General features: G+C 44.2%; 1 protein-coding gene and 1 long non-coding RNA gene across 3 annotated transcripts in view; one reads left to right on the top strand and one right to left on the bottom strand.

The window, feature by feature from the left end:
* The window catches only part of LOC132911118 (uncharacterized), a 164,288-nt gene that overhangs the window by 7,133 nt on the left and 142,805 nt on the right, over positions 1-14,350 (bottom strand). For both annotated transcript variants that reach the window (XR_009658910.1, XR_009658909.1), the window contains one exon: positions 12,687-12,736. This is a non-coding gene — a long non-coding RNA (uncharacterized LOC132911118). The remainder of the gene's footprint in view (positions 1-12,686; positions 12,737-14,350) is intronic.
* The window catches only part of LOC132911100 (uncharacterized), a 131,018-nt gene that overhangs the window by 9,147 nt on the left and 107,521 nt on the right, over positions 1-14,350 (top strand). The gene's annotated exons all lie outside the window — the stretch shown is intronic.

The raw sequence follows: 14,350 nt of genomic DNA, 5'->3' as shown, positions 1-14,350 counted from the left end.
TACGAGCAAGAAGCACTAAATCTAATTGCCCGACGACATCGTCATGGGAAACGAACGAACGACGAGACGTTCTTGTTCCACATTTTCCTTCTTCTCCTCTTTCCCTTTCTTTTTCTTCGTCTTCTTTCCCTTTTTTTTTTTTTTTTTCTTCAAATCTATCGTTTCAATAATTCATCGAACGCTCTTCGATGTAAATGGGTACGTTGATTCTTGAAAGTTGCCGCTTCGAAATCTCTTGGCCGTTATATGGATCTTTAATTCAGATTGCGTTCTTCCTCCTTTTGTGTTTGCAAGAATTTTGAAAGAACGGAACGATACGGAAAGTTTTTCTTCCGATAACTTGTCCAAAAAATAAACCTTCAGTTTTCACGCGATACCTAATTTTTGTACAAAGTCCAGTGTTTCTGGAAAAATTCACGTTTTCGAAAAGACTGATGCAGCAATTCCGCTTACGGATTCGTATACCTGACGAATATTGCGGAACAAAATTCGTGTTGGACAGTGAAATTTAAAGGGCACAGTCGAGACACATCCGCATAAGACGAAAAAATACCAAAATGTGTACTTGCATGCGAATCGTGGAAAATAACCGAGAATGGCACAAGAGGCGCAATTTTCTTAGCATATTTTTGACACCGTGTAAATCTGGCGAAACATCAGACGTAAGATTAAAAAAGGAAAGGCAGCGCCGTTGGACTAATCAGGCTCGAGCGTAATAGGCTCTCGCAAGATCCGAATGACGCGAGCTTCTCCACGAGGCGAAGCTCCGGTACCGGTGTTAACCGGCCGCGTCTTCGAAGAAACAGGAAAATTGGACGCAGATGGGATTTAAAGGAAGAAGAAACGAGAGCCGCGTGTACGAGGGGAATCGTGCAGCAGGCACATGTGACTTTTGTTGGCAGGCTGTGCCCACTAAGGCAACCAAGAGGAAGAACGAGTTTTAATTTCTCGCGTCCGCGGCTCATGACCCCGGGGAATCGTCGAGACTTTTTTTCTTTCTTGTCACGATCGAAGTGGGTCAAGCCTACTACTTCCACCTATTAGACGCGCGCTCCAGCTACTATTGTCATCGTCATCGCTGACGTTCCACGTCATCGAAATCTGTCCGCAGGAACAGAGAATGAATATCTTTAACGAATCTAATAACCGAGAATATTCATAGATAGGAATGCCAATTATTCGTATCTATAACCAGGAAAGAAGCGGTTGAAAGTTTTAATCAAACTGTTGGTAACTACCGAAGTAAGTTGTTGAGTAAAAAGTTTGAAATCCTATTTCATAATAGCATGCATAATTTGACAGGGATTCGACGTAGTATCTATGAATACGTAATCCACTCGTACTAATGGAAACCATAAGCAGAATCACACGTAGTTTGCTATATTACCTATATATATATTATTATTATATAACGTACAATACGTTATATCATAAAATACACGCTGCATCTTTTTCAAGATTCAAGCTGTGTTGTACCATCTTCGCCGCTTTATTATTAACGCGTGAACGCAAAGATTTTGAAATAAATCGGACATCCGATTTAATTAATATTCAGGGTACTAGCCAATGGCATCTAGTCGCAATAACGAACGGCGATTTACGCGCTACCGCGCTTGCACAGACTTTTAATCGCCAAGGTAACAGCCATCCATAGAACGAGCGATTCGATCGAATCGCCATTTCGTTCACGAATCCAAAATGCTTATCTCGGTCTCCACGATCGTGCTATAAACCGTTCGGTAACGTGCCAAGGTAAAAGACGCGCGACTCGCAAGCAACAAAACGACCAGCCACGATAATGCAGCAGGATACCGAAGGAACGAGTCTCGGGTTTCTTAAGCAGATTTCGTGTTTTTGTGCGGCGAGAAGGAAACTCCATTTGTTATACCGTAACGGAAATCGTGGACGTAACACGCGTTACGTTTAAACGTGGCGACGCAACAACGCTACGTCCACTATTTCCCGTTTAGATGCGCGTCCCACGATAGATAAGAAGACAACAGGATAAAACGAAAACGCCGGCTAACGTGTAAATTTTAAGTACTTCCCATTCCCCGTCTAAACTGTATTCCCACTTATCTCTCACTCTCGCCTCGTTCCGGTAGTCAGCCCGCGCCTTCCTTCGACTTCCGTCCTTTCCACCCTTGAATTTCCATTTTCGCTTCAAGTTGGCCGACTGGCGCAAACGCGATACGGAAAGACGAAGAAAGAGTCTGGAAAGCGACCGAACGGAAGAAGGAACGAAGGTTCGAAGGCCGTTTCGTCGTCGCTCACCGCGTAAGTTTTGTGAAAAAGTCGTTTCGATCGATGGAATCGTCGACTTTAAGCAGCGAATCGGCCAGACAGCCGGTTCTCCGTTCCAGCTGTTTCTTTCGGAACAACGTTCTATTATCCCCTCGTGCACCTCCCACGGGGGATTACCCGCAAACGTCTCCCTCTCGGAAATTTTCCGATGACAAACGAGCCGTTAGAGAAGCGTACGGATTTAGATTTCGGCTGTGCTTGGTCGTTTGCCGTCCGGTGGAAATTTTTCTACCACGCTAGCACCACCTTCCGACCAGTTACGTGAAATACCACGAAGGCAATAGGAAGGGGGAGAATGGCGGACGAGCGCGTGTGTGCGAGCGTACAAGGGCTGCAGAGTCGAGAAGTTTCTCTCGCGGTAACTTCATTCTAATTTCCAACGGGAACGGGCTTAAGAGAAAAATAATTCACCGGATATTTTCGAATAAATTTCCTGCACGCAATGGGAGAGTCTGCGGAAGCGAAAGAAAAAGAGGGTTAGCGAAGGAAAAAAAGGACGACGCGGCGTTAAGCAGCCAGCCCGGTTTTCTACGGGGGTGTAAATTATGCTCTTCTTACAGGCCGCTACGCGGCAGTTTTCACTCTATCCGGTACCGGCCGGCCAGCGTGTATTTATGTTACGAGTTATTAAGAGAAAGTTTCAGGTTTTACGTCGACTAACGTCCCACACGATGAGCTCGCTGGTGAAACGGTCTGCCGGTCTTCTAGGCGATATTAAAGCCTGCTACGAGATAATCGAATCGCGAGACGCGCGTTTAGAACAAAGAGTTCGTTTTGAAATCGTCCGATTGTTCTCGACCCATCCCGATCCTCGAAACATTTTTCCATAGAAATAAAAATTCCGTCTGTTTGTACGAAGAAACGTCAGCGACGATCCAGGTTTACCTAGGCAGCATTAAAACAAGAGAATCGTGTAAACGGCCGATTGTGCGTTACCACAGACCGAGATCATTTTTCGCAGATCCGCTTCCTCTCGTAACCTCGAACGAGAACATCGCGTTAAATTAAATTCAGCAAATACATTTGCGAAGTTTTCTATGTAGCGTTCAACGTGCACGGAATTCGTTTGCTTCGCGGAAATCGTGTTTCCTCCCCTGCCGCGCGAACTACCGATTGCTTCCGCGAACACCGATGGATCGCGTGGTTGTTTCGTATAAAACGATTTCCACGAGTTCTACGCGGTTACCTTTCTTTCTGCGAGTTGCCTTCGAAACTTCTCATTTCTACAAACTATAAAATATCGCTCTGACGATTGACGTTTCTTTTACCGATCAACGTTAATAACTTTCCAGCAGCTGAAAAATAATAATTGCTCAGTTTCATCGCCGTAAATAAACCTCTCGAATTTATCGTTTAAACGATTATTTCAGAAGCTTTATTTAAACTCTTTCTTTAAACGTTAAATATTTGACCAGAGTACACGATTACGACTACTCGAGAGAGAAAGAGAGAGAGAGAGAGAATTTGTTCGCTCTGCGACGAGAAGATCAAGCGGAATCGGTTGTGGAATCAGCATCGAATTACATACACGGACGGATGAGGCAAGGAAGATAAGCGTAAGAAAAGTCCTACACGAAGGCAGTTGTTCGGCAGTTATTTCAGAAACCAGGCTTCAGAACCGTGCTGTCATCCCTCTGAAACCGCTATCGAATGTCTTTCGAGTGACTCGGCTCTCTCGATCTCCTCCTGTCTTGTTCGCTTTTGGCAAAATCGATCGATCTGCCGACAGATAAGATTATACGGTGGAGCGATCGTAAAGGAATACCGCAAACGCGTCTCGTCGGTGCTCGTCCTCCGGATTCTTTTGCACCTTCGTCCCTATCGATAACAATGATCGCGCGATACGCGTAAGAAGCCTTACGCGCTAAAGGATCGCACAGGAAACTGGAGAAAAACGAAAGGGATACAAGGGACGAAGAAGGATCGTGCAAATTTAACGCTCGCTCACCGAACGAAACGCGAGTACCACGTGCAGCTCGGAGCATAGAATGTGAATAAAGTTTGAAAACTTTATTAACTAATAAGCAGTTAAGATATAGTATATAATAGGAGATAAAAGGAATAGGAAGAAAAATGAAATTTATGCGACCCTAGACCGAAAGTCGACGATAAAAATAAAAATTGACGGAAGCTCGTAGAGGTAATATCGGGCGAACGAGAATAGCGACATACGTACTTCGTAATTCGAGAGGAAGCGGGACCAACATCCTGTTTTAATATATTTCCGGAAGGTTACGGCTATCGAATCGCACGAGTTTGTGGTTTCGACGCTCCGTTGCTTTTGCATCCTTCGCCACTACCGCTGCAACAGTCGATGTCATTGTCGTGATTTCCCTTCCTTTGTTTTTCTCTATTGCCTTGTTGGACTCTAAACGTTCGTAAACATCGATCGGTCCGTCGATCGATCGATGAAATATCTCGTCAACCACAAATTTCGAATTCGTATTTGTACAGACAAGAATCGTTTACGTTTATATTCTTTGATCCGAATTACTTTCTTTCTACTCTTTCGTATCGCTAATACTTTTATAACGATATCAACGTTACGTTAAAGATGTATTTGCGAAGCAGGGGTTCGTCAAGATATCGTACGACTATTTTCGCTTTCCAAGAGACGCTTACAGAGCGAATAAAACAAACGAAAGAAAATTGGTGGACCACGCAAAGATCTCTTACCAGGGGGAAAATTATTGTGTTTCGCGAGGATAAAAGTTCAGCGGCTTGGCGTACGAAACAATTTCCCGACGTGAAAAGTTAAAATATCTGCGTATGACTGGGACGGCGCGACGCGTAACTCGTTGACAAAACGCGGAGCAACTTTCTTTCCGGGGAGTCTTAACTTGTAAACTTTATTCGCCCATAGTTCGCCTTAAAACCGTCGGGCTTGGCCAAATCTTCGTTGAGATGGCATCGCTTCTTAATTAAAATGCAACCTACGTACAAATATTCGTCGAGCAGCAAGCTGTGTTTACCTACCAGCCGAAAAAGAAGAGACCGTACAAGAGAGGGCAAAAGATAGTAAAAGGAAGATGGCCAGATATGGGAACGTTTACCCGCAGCGGTTGAATTTTACAGGAAGAAACGATCGTAACCGCTGATTTCGGTCACATAGTCGTGGCACGAGCAGAGGGCTCCACGAGAAAACCGAGGTTATCATGACCGGCATGACAAACCATGATTACAATAATTCTTTCCTTTATTCAAACAACGGACTTCCTCTTTCATCTTTCTCGACGATCTCGAACGCGCTCTCCTCACTTTTCGGATGCTAATGGAACGAGAACGAACCGCGAGTCAACGACCTGAAAACGCTTGGAAAGTTTGTTTCCCGATTTTCTCGATTTCTCTCTAACTATCCTACGATCGTCTAACACTAGAGATAAGGCAGATATGTATTCCAGCCAAACTTAAATATTAGCTTCTCCAATTACAATTCCGATATTACAGCTTTCGCGTGTCGGAAACGACGTTTTCCGCAAACATTATCTTTGAGAAATTAAGACTCTTCGGAAGCGGAATTATAACGTAGAATTTTCAAAGTCTCTATCGAAATCAAATCTATCGAAAAAGGGAAAGGAGAGGAAGACGATAGGACAAATGATGCAAATAGGGCAAAAATCGTGCAATTCTGATAGATTCGGAGCGCTTCGGAAGGCCGAAGAGTATAAATTGCGAGAGGGATGCGCGTTGGTAGCACGCGGTGATTGAAATCATTCTCTACGCGTCTGTACGCGAAGGATCGAATGGGAACGAGCGACCGGGGCGAAGTATCGTTACCGAGTCGCAATTAAAAGAATCGCTTCTCTTGCCTTCTCTAAAAGTCGATAGCAGAGCGGATCCTGAACAGGCGTAAAGAAACCTTTCGATCGAAGAAGCCTCTTTACGACGAACGTTGGTTTGGTTGGCCTTTCGCGTTATTCTTCCGTCAGCCGGATAGCCTTGGTAAATGACAAATTTCTTCGAATGTTTCCGAAGCTTGAAAAAAAGCTTTCCTACCATCATTATCGCCCATGGTCCGTGCGCGCGCCATTACGTTCGTGGAAAACGTTTCGAGCAGACTCGAGTACAGCAAGAAAAAACAAAATACATAGCAGGAAGAAAAGGGTTGAGAAAAATGAAAGGGAAAGAAGAAATCGACAGACGTGTACAATCTGGAAGAGAAAAAGGAAAGTTTTCTCCCTCGTCTTGAAAAATTTCCCGTTTGCTGCGTGTATTCGACCCTCGACGAAGTGCCACTCGACGTTCAATTTCACGTGAACACACGCCGAGGAGCGGTTCTTTTCCAGCGATAAACAGATTCCGTCGTAAAACCGTGAGCTCGCGCATAGGAGTCTCGATGGTACGCGCTGGATAAGTGGCACGAGCCTTCCTTTCTTCGCTCTCTTCGTTTCGCGGTGGCATGGCAATGGAAAAGTAGTGGAAACCGAGTCGAGACGAGTCGCGTCTGTTGAGATTTTTTCTGCGGAGGAGTTAGTTTCGAACTAAAGCTAATACCGATGACGGCTGCGCTGCTGTCATGCGGGGAAAGGAAACGGTCGCGAGATGACAGAGAGAAAGAGAACAGCGGATCTAAAGTGGCGTTCGCGAATGAGAAAGAGGAAGCCTATGACCTGACGTTTATATGGGGTGTCTCGCGAACGCATGGATTCGGCTCGATGGCACCGATGTTCGATTAACTTGTACGGTATTTCGTTTTTATCGAAAATCTTCGTTTCTGGTGTTTACATCGTTTACCATTGCGAATGCTTTATGGCTCGTGCAACGTCGTGGCTTGTATTCGATAAGCCGCCTTTCGCCTATAAGAAGCAAGCAAAATTTCGCTCGTAAAGATTTAAACCGTCTTTAGGTATTTCCACGAAAAATAAATTGCGAAATAAATCGACCTGTCGAGCAACGCGAGGCACCGAGAAAATCGTCATCAGCGCGGATTATTCCATCTGGCGCGAAGCAAAAAATTCAGCCGGAAAAAGTTCTTCTTCTATAAAAGCGCCTGTTCCGTGATTCGTCAAACATCGAGCCGAGGACGATTCCACGTACGAAATGGAGGAAACGAAACGAAAAAAGGAGGAAAAAGGGGGGAAAAAGAGACGATGGACACGCGATAAGTCAGAAAGGACGGGCGTAGTGAAACAAACGAACAAAGCAGAGCTGCCGGTATCTAGCGGATAGAAATATTCGAAAAAAAGAAGAAGGGAAAAGAAAAAAGACGAAGGATCGTTTTGGAAAACGCGAGAATCGGATAAGGGTCGTTAGATCGGACACCCTGTATACCCACGTAATACCGCAGAAAGTCTGTATCGTGTACAAAGCCAGGCTGGGAGAAAGAGGAAGAGTGGAGAGATGAAAAGAGAGTCCGGAGGAGAGGGGCGAACGAAAGAGTAAGAGAAAGAGGTGAGAAAAAGGGATAGAGAGAGAAAGGTGGAGGACGATAAAGGAGGATGGATGGCGATGGCGATGTCGATGGTGGAAGAGGGAAAGAGAGGGCGGACTATGCCCGATAAAAAGCCCTGATTCCCACGAGCGTGGATAGCCTACGATGAAAACCTCTCAGCTCGCCGACCACGGCACGGCATTAGAACGTCCACGAGTACCATGTCGGATTTTTCGTCCGCAGACACTATAGCTAACAGCGTAGAACGAGAAAGACAGATACGAGGCAGCAAGAGCGGCGGTAGCGGCAGCAGCAGCAGCAGCAGCAGCAGCACCACCACCACCACCACCACCACCACCACCTCCACCACCACCACCACCGCCACTGCCAAGCATCCACGTAACGATTCGTTCTCATTGTACGTGTTTACTAGGCTATGATTATGTAATCACTGGCAGCTTCTACGAGTTTGAGCATTGTTCAAATCGTCATTGTCTTGCTCGTTGAAGACTTCTCGCTCGAACGTTTTCCCTTTTCCTTTAACGGTCGTCTCCATGACGTGTTCGACGGTAAACGGAATTACAGTTTCCCCTGCTTCGCGCGAAATGACGCGAAACGCCAATTGCTCTGCTCGAGACGAGCACTTGCGATCCAGTTGTTAGATGGACTGGACGGCCGAAAGAAGCGAGATGGAGATGCGTTTAAACGGACGAGTATGGGACACTCTGTTGCACATTTCCGAAGATGTTGTAGAGATTACGGGCTCTTAAGAAAGACGAAGCGTGGATACGAACGAGTCAAATTGCGTACAAAGCGCAAAACATACGCACCGAGTTTGACCGAAGGTCAACGACATTGTTATATCTTTGAAGAATAATCCAAAAGTCTGAAGTTTCTCACTCGAAATACAAAAGGAGTTGTGAAAGCGAAGGAAGATGAAAACAGAAGGTGAAAGGCTCTGGTATGTTAATCGGCTCCAGGTTGAAATTAAGGAAACAAGAGGAGAATGAAAAAAGAAATATCATTTCTCTGGAGTTTTATTCCAATTCCTCGAGTGCGTCTGTCGGTAATCACTACGCTGGATTTCTTTTGTAGAGTATTATAGAGGAAGAGGAAAGCCATCTCTCTCTTTCTCTCCTCTCGTCTTTTATATTCTCTCGCTATCGTGTTACAATCAATCGCTTTGTCCCGTCGACGTTGTGCAGTCTGTTTAAGCTGATGCTCGACTAACAATATATTCGACAGAGGGAACAGAATGTTCTTCCGTGAAATCGATGCACGGCTGTTTCTCGGCCCTGGCGTCGGATAAAATAAAAGATGCCTTCGAACTCGAGCGTAGGATAATGCGACAAGGTGTGTGCGCGCAACCCTCGTTCGATCGACGAAAGCTTCACACGGGGATGCATATTCAGCGGGCGCCGCGCAAAATTGACACGCTCCCGCGCCGGAATCCCGTGACAACCTGTACCTCCAATTTAAACGGTTCGACGGAACGAATGGAAAGGAAATTTGGGGTCTATTGTCCTCCAAGAAAGAAATAATTCTCGAGATTTACAACTCGGGGAATCCGTAGCTGGCCTTGGAATTATATCCCCTTCGGAATTCACGATTCTTCCGACCAACTAGGAAACTTACTTTTCAAATTTTATTCTCTGTCGGGCAGAGAAAGAAAGATCGCGTCGAAACGAGGAACGTTTGATGCAACGGTGATCAAGCCCCGAATCATGAACACGAAATTGCACAGTATCACGCGTTACGACCACCTCGCGAAACCAATCACCAGACGCTGTAATCCGACGATGTTCGTTGGATTTTCAATCTCCCGAGCCGCGAACCGTTAATCTCCGCGTGTATTACCCGAGCGTGTCTAGCGGTAATTGTCTAATCACTGTTATCCGTTTAATTGCATAGCGCGTTATGCGTTTCGTGCGCGCTCCGTGAATTCAGCGTTCGTGAATTCTAAAAGAAAAAAAAAAAAAAGCAGCAGGTTAACGTCGGTTGGTTCGATCCGCAGAATGATAGCAACGAATCGCTCGAGAAATCGATAGAACCAAATCGTTTTGGTAGAAGAGAAGCTCCGTACGCAGAAATTTCTGGCAATATTTCGTGCAAGAAACGGATGGACAAGAACTCTGAAATATATCCAGCCGGCACAAGCAGCGATACCACCGCCGCTTTTACTATCTCCGTCGCTTCCTGCTCCTTCTACGATCTTTTACGATCCGCACCGTTACGTGCGTAGGTACGACCTTACCACCGCACCGTAAAGTTTCTTTTTTTAAAAAAAAGTCCCCGAACTACGGTTGTACGGCTCGGTAGAATCGAAAGTAAACCGGCATTAAGGGTATTCGTATGGATGGAACGGCAAAAGTCTGGTCAAGATCGATCCTCGCTCGACTCGGAGCCAACCGTGTTCGACCACCTTAACCGATGTTAAGGATTAAAGCTTCGATGGAAAGCAATCGATCGTAAGTGGATAGGCAAGGAAATAGGGAAAGAAGAGACGGAAGGGTCGTCCAAGTTCCTTCATGGAAAGAAATCCGGTGGCGTGATTATCGGGCAGACACGATCGAGGAATTGGAATCACGCTTGAACACGGTATGGCCGTTCTTTCTAATCCGCGACGAGACAAGAACCGGTCGATAAACGCGCTATATATCAGAGGCCTCGAGTACGCCGACGGGATGAGAAAGCTGAAAGGGCTACCGGTGAAAAAAAGCCAGCGAAAATCTGCAGGCGTTTGCCCTACATTACTCTTGCCGCGAAAATTTCTGATATTTCGCGTTACCTGGCTCCCGTATCTCTATACGAAACGTATGGAATTCGAAGAGATCAACGGAAGCGGATTGGAGGTAGAGGCCGAAAAGCTGGAACATCTGAAATTCGAATTGGAAGAAGGATCGAATCGAGTAGATTCTCCGTGTGTCGCTTCGTCATTCGTGCGGTGGTATTCTTCTGGTAACTAGATTATCGGAGTAAGTTGGAAAGGAATTTCACTCGATGGAATGACTCGCAGGAGAATAGCCTATGTTACTGTACTCGGAGAAATTGCCCACGTTCGATTCCGAATAACTGATTCAAAATGTTTTTCGATATTTTATTCAGGTATCGAGCGGTTGCGTGAAATTGTCGACTGGAATTCGATATTTCGTCGAGGTACGCGAGGGCTCCGATGAAACTCGATACATTTGCATTTGCATAAGCTGCGTGGAAACTTCGCGGGGTATTCGCAATTTGTATCGTTCGTGTGCGCTCGAATATTTACTTACGAGCAAATTAAGTTTTCTTACTCGTATCTTTTATTTCCTTCGTTGAGATATTTGTCGAATATTTCAGCCAAGAGTCCGGCCTAGTCCGGTTTGTTCTTTTTCTTTTCTTTTTTATCAAAATATATCGATCAAATTCGGAGTAATAATGATAAAATTCTACAAACGAAAGCGTACCGTACGAGCTAAAATTTATATAAATAAACATAAATACGCAAGCATCGAGAACTGCGAACCTTTTTCAGAAATCGAGCGGGACCTTTCTTTTAAATTTCACGAGAAACAAGTACATGGAAACGGCGTGCCCGTTTCAATTTAAATATCAATTGGTTCGGGGAAGAAGATAGACTATGTTGAATGAACGGAACGGATTAAACGAGCCGAGAAATCAGGTGAAAGGTTGAGATACAAATGGATGCGTCTGAGAACAGCAGTCAGCAAGGCTGGAAGAACCCAGAGCCGTTACTGCTCGTACTTCCAAGGGAAAAAGAGATACGAAACGGTTTATTCTCAGCTCGGGCGTATTTTCTTTTGGATCGAGATGCAGCGACGTTCCTCCAGAGAATGTATTATCTCTCATTGCGAAGATGTGGATCGATAATGTTCGTCTCGTTTATACAGAAGGCTCTCTGTGACAGACACTCGTTCCATGAACATTGTGATGCAACGCGTTGTGACTGATTGTCCTTCGTTCGACTGAAAAGCCTTTGTCACCGTACACATACACGCTCTTTGCTGAACGCGTCAGCTTCCGGAGACGTGCAATCGCAGGCGCGGTAAACCGAAAACGAAAGAGTAATCGACCTGCCCGTTCGATTCTTACATTCTGCCAGAATCTCTGTCGCTCGTCCAACGAAATTACGTAACACGTAAGCACGCGATTCGTCCATGGACGCGACTTCCATCGTTCCGAGAAAGCACAATTTCCATCGGGCCTCTTCTGAAAATACATTCGAGATTTCTCGCTTATCTTTCCGGTATCGCTTCCAAAAGCCCTAATTCCATCGTCGAGTATTTTAGTTGCCGCTGAAACTCTTAACGTCAATTTCGATAAGTCGATCTCTCGACGAACACCCTCCTCTTTCATCGTTGCGCGGTACGGCACGGCGGAGCAAAGTAAACCAAGACTTTGCAGCCAAAGAAATACAATGACCCGCTTCGAAGGCTGACCGAACTCGATTGTTCGAGCCTGCCAGCTTGCCATATAAAATCCAAGAATTACTGTTGAATGTAAGTGGAGTTACCGTTCAATGAATTTATAGGGGCTGGCTTAATTTCAAGCGTCAGCTTAACTCGCGGCGAAGGGTAAATTAGATAGAAGAAGACAACTCTCTTCCATAATTTAATGCGAGGAACTCTGCGTTTACTCTGATGCTTTAATTCCAACCACTCGGCGCGCGCTCTTCGGCAAAGGAAAATTGAGGGTCCGTTGATAAATCGAGATTACGGGCTAACCGTTGCCTCGAGCTCGCTACTTTCTATGGAAAGAATGGCACGGACATAGCCATGAGAAATCGTTGCTCCACTCCGCTTGTTATCTTTCTCTAGAATATAGAACGTAAATTATACGAGCACAGTGGTGGTAATCTCTAGGAAATCGGAGGAATCCTGCGTAATATGTATGCGTTTCGAAGATAAGCGAAGCGATTGTGATGCAACTTGATTCGTTATGTTCTTAGGATTATTGCTAGGAATATTACCGATACGCTAGTACGTAATTTCTTCGACTCGTGCGTGCTGCTTACCAAAATCTCCAAGTATACGGTTTTTGACTCCCAATTTTTCCAATTTGTACCTGCAACAAAAGGAGACCAATTATATTATTAATACGGGTGCAGATGTTAAGATTATTAGCTTTAAAGCGCCTCTTTATTGTATTTTTTCTTTTTTTTTTTTTTTTGCATTTACTTACTCCCGAGAGGATATATGTATCCATCGGGTAACTTATACCTCTGTCGGATAAATAAATCATCTTCGATTTTACTGTTTGTGTTGTGAATAAAACAGGACGTGAAATTGAATTCGCTTGCAATTAATAATTTCTGTGCGTCAGTAATTATCAAATACCATTTCGTAATATTATTTAATCGATACGCTAATGTCAAATTATATTTTGCTGCATTCGATCCTGCCGAAAAATGGAATCCACAGTCGAATATATTTGATTTTGTTTCTTAAAAGTCTCTTCGTTGACTATTAACTATGGTTCGACTTAATTTTGATTTAATCCTTTTGTTAAATATTGCTTATCGCACACGATATTAAATAAAGAACAAACCTATATTATCGAGAGAGAAACGTTCGATTATCATTGTACGATCATCTTTGTCAATTTGAATAGAACACAGGTTGCTACGTAATGATACATTGGTCGGCCTTGACACGTGTGAAAATTGAGAATGCAAACACTCGTGATTAATTACAACATACGTTGTTTGTTCGCTTATTTATCCTTCGAACTTTTGGCAGAAAAAATATCCGCAACACGAATTCTTTCCACTCGATTTTGTCGTATAAAGGTTTCGAGATTTGCCAAAGTGTCGAACTAATAGCAGATAAATAATGGATTTTTCGTTTCTTCCATAATCGAAATTTGCACACCTTTTAAAGAATAATATGCTGTAACAGTCGAATAAAAATCGTAGAAAGGAGACAGAAGAAATATTTATTCGCCAAATCAGTGAAAGAATCAACAACAAGAAATACCATTTCCCTGGATAACATAGTCTGAAAAGCAAACAAACGTATCGGCGACACGCAGGCAAATCTGGATATTACTTTGGTACATATTTCGTGTTTCCAGTCCTCTTGAGCGTAACGCGAAACCTCTCCCTACAAATTCGATGCAGTTTGAGATAGTAGCGGATAAGAGAGGAATTCGGAAGGGTAAAGTCGGCGGATAGAGGACAAAACCAACCAGAAGAAAAATCCAGATTTTCAATTTTTGTCGAATACGTACGAAAGACGACAGAATCTCGATTCTATGCACATTTTTCGAGACCGATCTCCGCGAATCTTTCATCAGTGGCTAAACGTACACTTTCTTTCGCTAAGGACAAAATTGTAGGTTTTAACCTTATTACCCTTCCTTATGCAGACATACGTTTTTGCGGTCTGTTGACAAATTGCAGTTAAACCAAAGAACTGGACTAAAACGCTTGAAATCTTTATATCGATAAAATTAAAAATTCTTTTGAAAAATATTCAAGAGAGAAATTTTGCTTGGCTCGTCGATTCTTCGAATTTCCTAGCAGAAACGTATAATGCAGTAATAAATAATCTGGATATCTGGAGAATAGGAAACGCGGGGTTGGAAATATTTTAAATGCGTCTATACACGAACGAAAGAGGCGAATCCCGAGTGCGGCAATGTTCATATTGGTCTCGTAGGTCCGCCTGGAACTACTGG

The sequence above is a fragment of the Bombus pascuorum genome, chromosome 10 (genome assembly GCF_905332965.1).
Source record: "Bombus pascuorum chromosome 10, iyBomPasc1.1, whole genome shotgun sequence".
In the NCBI taxonomy this organism is placed as follows: domain Eukaryota; kingdom Metazoa; phylum Arthropoda; class Insecta; order Hymenoptera; family Apidae; genus Bombus; species Bombus pascuorum.
Note: the sequence above shows the minus strand (reverse complement) of the source record. Positions and strands in the feature narration are given on the sequence as shown.